Below are 9984 nucleotides of genomic sequence, written 5' to 3' on the forward strand. Positions count from 1 at the left end.
GAACAGTAGGAGACAGTTCTTTATAACAAGGGCAGTTCAACAATGGGATCAATTACCTGGAGAGATGGGGAGACTTCATGACTGAATGTTATCAAGCAGAGGCTGGACATGTTTTCCCCTCTAGATTTCCTGCTTAAAACAAGGTGTTGGATTAAATGGCCTCCAAGCCTCTCCTGCCGCCTTCCCAACACTCTGGTTCTTTTTGTTTATTTCCATGTTTCTATGCTGCTTTTCTGCCACCAAATGACTCTCCAGGAAGTTTACAATTGGTGCTAAAAAGAAATCATATGTAAACAATCAATATCACTGAACAATACTGTCTAACAAACAAAATAGACATCCAATTATGAAGGACAGCAGCAGTTAAAACCGTCCTCAAAATTCAAAACAGGAGAGCAGGATGCATAAAATAACTGCTTAAGGAGACCTTTTTAAAAGGCTGCTTTTAAAAGCTTTTTGAAAGGTTGCTATGGTTACATATTTTTACACCACATAATAACCCCATATTCAGGTGCTCCTGAATACATATGCATAGTCTGAAGTATGGAATGGATTTTTCATTCCCTAAACAGTGCCCCTGACTTCCCTGTCTATGCCTTCTTTGGCAATCACTCGTAGCCGAGTAAGATCGTCTTCCATAAACACGGTTTTAACAATGAGTCCATAAGTGACTGTGGAGCCCAATTCTGTATCCACACATCCTTCCACAGTGGGGACATTGGTTTCTAGGCGGGAGTTGATCATAGTGTGGATTTGCCAAGTGTGCCTTCCCCTTAGCACGTTTCTTGCTTGCGTCCTGAGTTCAAGTGTCTTCAAAGCCCATGACACCTTTGGTAAAGGCTGTTCTCCAATTTGAGTGCTCACAAGAAAGTGTTTCCCACTTGTCGGTGTTTATACTACATTTTTTTAGATTTGCCTTGAGACAGTCTTTAAACCTCATTTGTTGACCATCAGCATTACGCTTTCCATTTTTAACTTCGGAATAGAGTAATTGCTTTGGAAGACTATCATCAGGCATCCGCACAACATGACCAGTCCAACGAAGTTGATGTTGAAGAATCATTGCTTCAACACTGGTGATCTTTGCTTCTTCCAGCACACTGATATTAGTTCACCTGTCTTCCCAAGTGATGTGTAAAATTTTAGGAGGCATCGTTGATGGAATCTTTTGAGGAATTGGAGATGGCATTTATAAGTGGCCCATGTTTCACAAGCATACAGTCAGGTTGGTAGTACAATAGCTTTGTCAACAAGCATTTTGGTTTCCCTGCAAATGTCCCGGCCCTCAAACACTCTGCCCTTCAATCGGGAGAAAGCCACACTCGCAGAGCTCAGGTGATGCTGGATTTCAGCATCAATGTCAGCCCTTGTGGAAAGATAACTGCCCAGGTAGGAGAAGTGATTGACATTTTCCAATGTTACGCCATTGAGTTGGATTTGTGGCACTGCAGATGGGTTATTTTGTACTTGTTGGTGTGGTGCAGCACTTTGTGTGGTTTTTTTGTGTGTGTGGTTTTTTCTTTGTCTATGTACTATGACATCTGTTGATGTGTGAAGCAGAAGGGCTCAGAGTCATGCTCCCCAATACATATAGAAACAAAAGTGTCCTCTTTTCTACAGCATAATTATGACTAAATGTTGATCAGCTATACAGACAGGGAGATTTACAGTGCAATGAATACATGTTAGCTCAGAAGTAAGCCCCATTGAGTTCATTAGCACTAAGATTCTGTTTAGGGAAAAATAATGGGTTTCTTGCAGCTCTTGGAAGATCTTCTTTTATAATGTTGCTATGTAGAAATGTGGAGTAGAATACATAACCTATACAATTTTCATAGCTCCAAAGAAACATGATTGATGTGTGCTTCCTCTCACCTGTTCAAATTCACCCACTCGTATCATGGGGGAGCCTGGTCCCTCTCAGGAAGCTGAATTGGAGGTATGTTCCCCCTCAACTCCACTGAAACTTGAAGTCTGGGACTTACAGTGCAATCCTATATGTATCCAGACCTGTTCAATGGAACCTTATTTCCAGGTGAGTGGTAGAGGGTTACAGCCTTAGAAAGCTCATGTTCACCCTCCATGTCAGTGGTCTGTCCAAACCGCTTCCAAATGGTTTCAGAATGTTGAATAACTCAAGCATAAATAGAATATTGCAGGCACTGATAACAAGATTCAACATTTTCTGAGATAGGATCCACAGAAGCTAAATCTTGCCTTTCAGGGAAATTCCAGGGCCCCATCACCTTCAGTGAAACAATAAGGAGCCTCATATGCACTGCTGTGCTAAGGCCTAGGGAGGATGACTTGTTTCTTAGAAGATGCCATTGTACCAATATACTAAGTTTTAATCTCCTTAGCTACCACAGGGAGAGGAGAACAATTAGGAGATATGAGAATGCCATAGGGACAATGTAAACCTCTTTATCCTTTTTTTAAAAAATGTTCTGTGCTGGTTTCTTATGTGGATTTTGACTTCGTTTTATGCTTTATGTGTTTTCATCTTGGTTGTATTAATCTGGTTTTCAATTATGCTTTGATGTGTTTGAGCATGCTGTTATATTGTTTTGTGAATTGCCCAGAGGCCTTGTTTTAATGGGTGGTATATAAATGTCAAAATTTAAATGAAAACAAATTAAATAAAATAAAGCTTGACATGCTAGAAGCTAAATAATCCTGGCTGGAATCAGGTCGCAGACAAGTTCTTATTTCTGCTCACTGATGTCGCAGGACACCTAGCTCGCTCAACCCCTACTTTTGAAAAACTCTCCAATGTCAAGGAAGTAATCTTTTGAGGGAGAACCACTCTTCTCCTCTGGCTGTAGCAATGATTGTTGGGATCGCTGCAGCTTCTTAGGGCTGCCACTATACTCAAGCTGTAAATGGACAAAAATGTGTAGGCTTCTGCCTTTTTTCCATATTTTTAGGATTCTGTTGAGAGAGTAATGTCGGGATCAAATATTTATAGGGGCACTGCTAACAAATTCACCCAAAGTGTCATTAAGGAACGTTGGCAAGGCTCTTAGCTGGATTGGGCGGTTCATTGTCAAATGTACATTCTGGGAGCTTTTCCTTTTGCATGGAGCAAAGCAATCATTTTTATAGACTAAAGTGTCTTGAATCAATCTGTTCCCACCCACCCCCCTCTTCCAGTTGACTTGCTTCCTTTCCTTCTAGCTACTGTAGGGTAGAGAATCCTGCTTTTGATTGGGGCTGCCCTACTTTCAGGCAAGCTGCCACTTTTTTAGGTTTTTTCCTAAGGTAGGACAGGCAGCCAATTAGGCTATCTTTGGCAAGTGCTGGTGTGTGTGTATCTGTGTGTCCTACTTTATCAGGCATCTGTACCTGTTCCGACTAAAGGAACACTTTTTCTCATCAGGAGTCTGTGTGCTTTGGGGAGATTGAACAGCCTGTATCTGCCCTGACTCTGCCTTCTAAGCCTAGTTAAGGAGCTGGTATGTTTCTCAATTCACGGAGCACTGGACATACCTATGAGAAACTGAGCACATTAGTGTCAGGCAAGAAGGAGACAAACAGTAGTCCTGGAATACAGCAGGTCACGGCTTTTATCTGATTAACTACCCTGTTTCTCATATTTTAAGACATACCCATAAAATAAGCCATAGCAGGATTTTTAAGCATTCAAGGAATATAAGCCATACCCCGAAAATAAGACATAGTGATAGGCGCAGCAGCAATGCCGGCCGCAGCAGGAGGAGGAGGAAAAAAATAAGACATCCCTTGAAAATAAGCCATAGTGTGTTTTTTTGAGGAAAAAATAAATATAAGACATGTCTTATAATATGAGAAACACGGTACAGAAAAATCCATTTATGTCAGTGGCTGTGTGAAAGAAAAAAGAATGGGGGGAAAACAAGGAGTTTGACATCTGTGCTGCCTGCATGACTGGCCTGGCTCTCCATGGCACAATTGCCTTCAAGCCTACTGCCTATACCAGTTGATGGGAATCACTGTCCTGTTTGCCATAAGCATCTAGTTGACCACTGGAAACAGAATGCTGAACTAGATTGGCTTTTGGTCTGAACCAGCAGCGCTCTTCCGATGTACATATATTCAACAAAGAAGCTCAGTGTGCGTGGTGAGAGGGGTCACAATTCAGTGGAATTCAATGTCGTGCTAATACAATATGAGTGTTCCATCAGGGCAAGCATTTCTGCTTGCCAGATGAAACAAATCTCTCCTTCCCTGTGCATTGTTCTGGGGGTTCTTCCAAACCTCCAGACTAGATTTGGGGAAGGAGAAAAGGCTCATTGCACTAGTAGAAGTCATTGCACAGGCTTCCACTACTGCACCAAGTTAGTTGAATCTGGCCCTCTCTGGTGGAGCACATAGTTCAACCACAGCACATGCTGGTTCCCACAGCTGCCTAGAAGCTGCAGTGGTCCTCAGCCACCCCCGCCACCCCAACTTGTTTACAGGTGCCTAGCATGTTAGCACAGGTGTCTTGCTTCAGCATCAATGAGCCTTAATCTCCCTTCCCTCACTATTCCACCTGTGATGAAACTATTGTCAGTAATAATTAATGCCATATTTTAACTGAAAGGCAATAACACAAAGAAGGTGTACATGCCTCTCCACTGCCATTTAGGACAGCATGAAACCATTCCTTCCTGGCACTCAGTAGAACAACTGGCTACAGACTAGAATATCTTGACAGCAACAGAAGATGGATGGGTCCCACTGTCCACCTGGCCTGAATATGACCAAGCTAGTGGTCATATTGGCCTTATATAGTTGCTCATATGTGTTCACAGCACACCGGACATATGCAAAATATGAATGAGGCATCTCACCTACTTTAACAGTGTATATTGTCTTGAAGTGAAATGAACACAAGCAGAGCTGGACTGAAGCATTTCCTTATCGGCCAAGGTTTGTTTGTCAGTATTGAGCCCTACGTAAAAAATAAGAATCAGAACCAAATAGTAGTTGAAAGTTAATTAGAATTTCTAATAGCTGACAAAATGTATGAACATAGGAAGCTGCCTTACACTGAATCTGACCATTGTTCTTTGTAGCTTAGTTTTGTTCCTATGGCCTGGCACTGACTCCCTAGATTTCCAGATGGGGCATTTCCAGCTCTACCTGGAGATGCCATAGATTGAATCAGGGACCTTCTGAAAGCAGATGCTGTACTATTGAGCTTTGAATTTCATGTAGCACGCCTGTAATGTTTATCCCCTATGTGGATAAATGCAGCTTTGTTTTGATTTTATATGTACAGCAGAGTCAAGAAAGGCAAAGGCTAGGTTTTTAAGACAACCTCATTCATTCATTATATTTGTATGCTGCTTTTCCACAAAAAAGATCATCATGCTCAAAGCTGCTTACAACAGAGAAATAGATGCATTTCAAACAAACACTACAAAACAATTTCATAATAACATAGCAAACAACACAGCACATCAAATAGCATAGCAAACAACATGGCATGGCAAATAACAACAAAGCAGTAACATGGTAACAATTTAATAATAATTTAGCAAAACAATAGCAAATATACAAAAAAAATCGATATTATAAATAGAACTATAACAACATGTAGCATACAACAGTAAAAATAACAAGGGAGCTTCACAGTTTCACTTTATTCCTAGAAGCACCACTCCCTTACCCTTTCCTGTTCAGCTGCACAGAGTTTTGCATCATTTTAGATTACAAGTTGTCAGCTTTCATGATGCAAAAGAAATGTGCAGCATGACAGTTGCTCATTAGGGGACTCCTGAAACACAGTCTAATGATCAACATATACCACTGTTCTCACTGCATATTTATTAAGGTGTTTTAAAATTTATGTATTTGCTGTTGGCAAACCCTCCAAGGGCTGCATGTCAGTAGTGACCATGACCAAGGCAAAAGTGGGTGTGGGCAATGTTTGTGCATGCACACACACATGCAAACAACGCAAACAGATATCCACACACAAGCAGGTGGATAGGGACACACATGCAGACAGGCATTTCAGCTCTAATGGGTCAAACAACCTATTTCTGCTCCTCAGGACAGTGGCAAGAAGAGTGACCCACTCAGGATAAGAGACCTCACTGGGGGCATCTTGCCCAAGGGCCCCCCAAAATCTGGAGCTGACACTTATCCACGTGCTTATCTGCCCATGTGTACTTACCTCAATTGGGTCTCGGTTCATGCCATGTTAAACTGAGATGGTGTGGTTAGTTATTGATTGGTGGCTACAGCCTGCCTCTGTCAATCTGTCACATTGGTCATGCCTGCTTTCTACAGGACAGGTGCAGAGTCTTTCATTCCTACCAGTCTTTCAAATCTTGCCACATTTATGCCTGGCATTTCCTCTAAAAAGGTTAAGTTTGCAATCATTCCATATCAGTTCTGAGTTTGCTTAGATTGAGAGATGGCTGAATATTTGAACCTGCATTTTCATAGCTGAGCGGGCATTTGAACATACATTTCCCCCACGCTGCTCAGTGCTGAACTCAAACTGGTCTGCCACACTGACCTTTGTAAAAAAACGTTATCCCTTAAGCATCTCTCATGGGCAGAGACATTCCAAATTGGCTTCCATTTTTAAACGCCATGCTGCCTTTTCTAGCTATCGTTGCAAAATTCTGGCCTTTCACCAGAAGTTCTTGGCCTTTAGGATTTATTCTGAGGATTTGTGGCTCATATTTTAGGCATTGTCTGGCCTAACATTAGAGAAGGAATTGGGCACAATTGTGTACTTTTGCTCCCCAAGCTGAAGAAGTTGACTATTAGCACTTTAAGTGACCTGTCCGCCTTTAATCACCCTATCTGAACCCCAGAGTCCACATCATGTGCCAGTTTCTTCTGCCATGCTAATATTTCAGGTAATGGTGGTACATGCAAGAATAGCAAAGGCAGATGCCTGCAACATCAGCTTCACTGCAAAGGGAGGAGGGAAGTCCCCTGGCAGAAAAGGTACCTGTAATTTCCAAGGACACTGCCTTTTGGTGTTGCATAAAGTGTCAGAAGATGTGTGTGGGAAGCTGGTGAACAGACAAATCCTGGAGTAATTGCAACAATGTGCATATAACATCTGAAGTTCCCCACTGGCAATAGAATAAATGGATAGGAATATATCTGTTTGCTGGATTTATGCTAGGGTAAATTCTATACATTTCTTTTTATAGTTCTACTGAATTAGAGCATAGGGAAACAGGCTAACTCTTTTGGGAATGCTATTAAGCACAGGCAAATCTATTGTGGCCTTTTCTGTCCTGCACTCTGGGCATTCAGTAAGAGGGTCAGGTAATGCCAATGCAGCTTCTAGTCAGCGTTATTGATGTAGTTCATCTGTCCCCCAGAGCATATACTGCAACGCACCATTTCCTAGGCATTAACTAAACATTTTTAGAAGTTTATTCCCACTAAATTCCTAACAACTACCCTGCTTCATTTCTTGATTCTGAACCAGATCAATTTTATTTTAAGAAGTCTTTTTGGTACACCCAGGAAACCCAATGGCACACTCCCCCTTTGGAAACAGCCTAAGTCAACCATATCTTACAACTGGGCACAAAAAAATTGCAGTTTGGAACAATCCCTATAAACAGCTTATTCCTAAGCATTCAGACACTGAGTCCATTTAGACACTTGTTTTTGTCTGCTTGCATTAGAATGCATTAAAGTACCCCAATAGTGCATTAAGTAGTTAACACGTGTTGTCTAAATTATACTCTTCCAGGAGATGCAAGTTCTAGTTACCATGTGCACAACAATTTTTTCAAGTGGCTGAATGCCGAGTTAAAGTGATCATGTCAGAACTTCACTTCTCTCAATTGGCTGCCATTTACATTCAATGCAAAACTTAGTATTTTCATGGACCCTACCCTGCTATTTTGGTCCTTTATTCTGATATATCCCTGCAAGAGACATTCACCACCACTACTCTGTCACCCATGTTCACCCCCAAGGTTTCCTGCTCGTTTCTCTCTCTGGTTATCAGTGTGCTGGAACTCCTTTTTAGATGATCTGTGATGGAATTGTTATATCTGTATCTGTCCCCTGACCATAATCACTTAATTTTAAAAACTATGTGGCCTCAGTTATGACCTTCATTACATTTATTTGTGCTTTTTGTCATTTTACCTTACACTGCCATAGCCTTTTTATGCTACCTTGGGTGTACAGTGGTACCTCGCAAGACGAAAATAATTCGTTCCGCAGGTCGTGCCGCCTTACGAAATTTTTGTCTTGCGGAAACAAACGGCAGACGGCAAAAAAAAGCGGCAAAAAAAAGAGACGCGGCCATAGAAAGCTTAGTCTTGCGAGGCAACACAGAATCACTAGACGCTTTCATCTAGTGACTTTTTCGTTGCGCAAGGCATTCGTCTTGTGAGGTACCACTGTATTGATCAGTTATGTGTTCAATAGATTAAGAAAATAAGAGCAAGAAAACAGAGGTGCAACAGGAACATATATACTGAACACATTTTCCAGAATGGTAGTTGTGGTAATTGCTTGAAAACAACTGGAAAGGGTCTTGTTGTTACACTCTAAACCATTTATTAAGGCACAAAGCTCTATGAATTAGAGTCCACCTCATCAGATGCAACAAGCCTTATCCTTGGTTACTCTTCTTGTTTGCCATCCAGAAAGCATCTGTTTTAACAGATAGGCTCTAAAACCTACTAAGTGTTGTGTTTCTCAACACTATCCATATATATAGACTCTGTGCTTTAATGAATGTGCTATATACTTTTATATTTTGAACAACAATGATGCTTGCTGGTGTCTGTTGTCAACCATGCTACCAATCTCTTTGTTGTAAATATACATCCTTGATGACAGTGAGATGGCACATAGCATTGTTTATTCATCAGCACAGGAAGAAACGTGGAATGATTGGCAGCCCTGAAGGGCAGAGACAATTTTGTTTCCTTTCATCTTTAGGATGTAGATGAATTGGGAAAGTAGGTTCCCTGTTTTCATCCCTCGTCTAAAAGTATCCACTCTTTAAGAGGAAAGGGTCATTTTATGGCAAATCTTTTGCTGACATTTCTTAATTATATCCAGCATGATGCCCAGAGGAACTGCAGAACTGTTTTGAAGTGTTGGTGCGGTGGGAGGTCGTCCAGAGAGCAGCCCAGTCACCAGATGTCTTCTGCCTTTTTCTTGAGAAGGTCTGTGGTGGCTTGAGGGCATTCTGAACCATAGGGAGGGGCTACCTGCTTGTATGTCTGAGTCTGTCGTACAGATGCAGAATGGCACAGGTGTGCATAACAAGTGATGCTGAATGTAACAGGAGCTTTACATATGTGGCCTTTTATTCTCCAGATTCACATTTTTAAAGGGGGGAGGGCAAGAATTAATGGCCAAGGGAACAATATTGGAAGCTCCCTCTCTGCTGGCAAAATCAGCCACCCTGCACAACAGTTAAGCCAATGTATACTACTTCTCCCTGGAAAAGACCCTGATGTTGGGAAAGATGGAGGGCACAAGGAGAAGGGGACGACAGAGAACGAGATGGTTGGACAGTGTTCTCGAAGCTACGAACATGAGTTTGACCAAACTGCGGGAGGCAGTGCAAGACAGGAGTGCCTGGCGTGCTTTAGTCCATGGGGTCACGAAGAGTCGGACACGACTAAACGACTTAACAACAACAATACTACTTCTCATAGAGTCAGGTGATTTTAAAGACAGTTTTTGGTCCCTTTCTTGCCCTCTTATGGGGCAAGAAAGAAAGATCCAGACAGTAATCATTAAGTCACTGTAACAAAGTTTATATTACACAGGTTGGCTGAAGTTGGGGTGGGAATGATATAAAGTTTGTAGGGTGACCAAAAAAACCCCCAATCAAGAATAAAATAAAATAGCTGGGAAACAAAGGATTTGGTTCCAAGTTGCATATGAAGATTAAATATTGTCTTAAGAGCCTCCCTTCCCCACTCAGGTTTTAGTCTTCAGCAAGTGTGGAAAAGTGAAAACGGGGGGCAAAGGATATGTTAAATGGAGCACATGGCAGCAACA

The sequence above is a fragment of the Zootoca vivipara genome, chromosome 2 (assembly GCF_965207765.1).
Source record: "Zootoca vivipara chromosome 2, rZooViv2.hap1.1, whole genome shotgun sequence".
Classification (NCBI taxonomy): domain Eukaryota; kingdom Metazoa; phylum Chordata; class Lepidosauria; order Squamata; family Lacertidae; genus Zootoca; species Zootoca vivipara.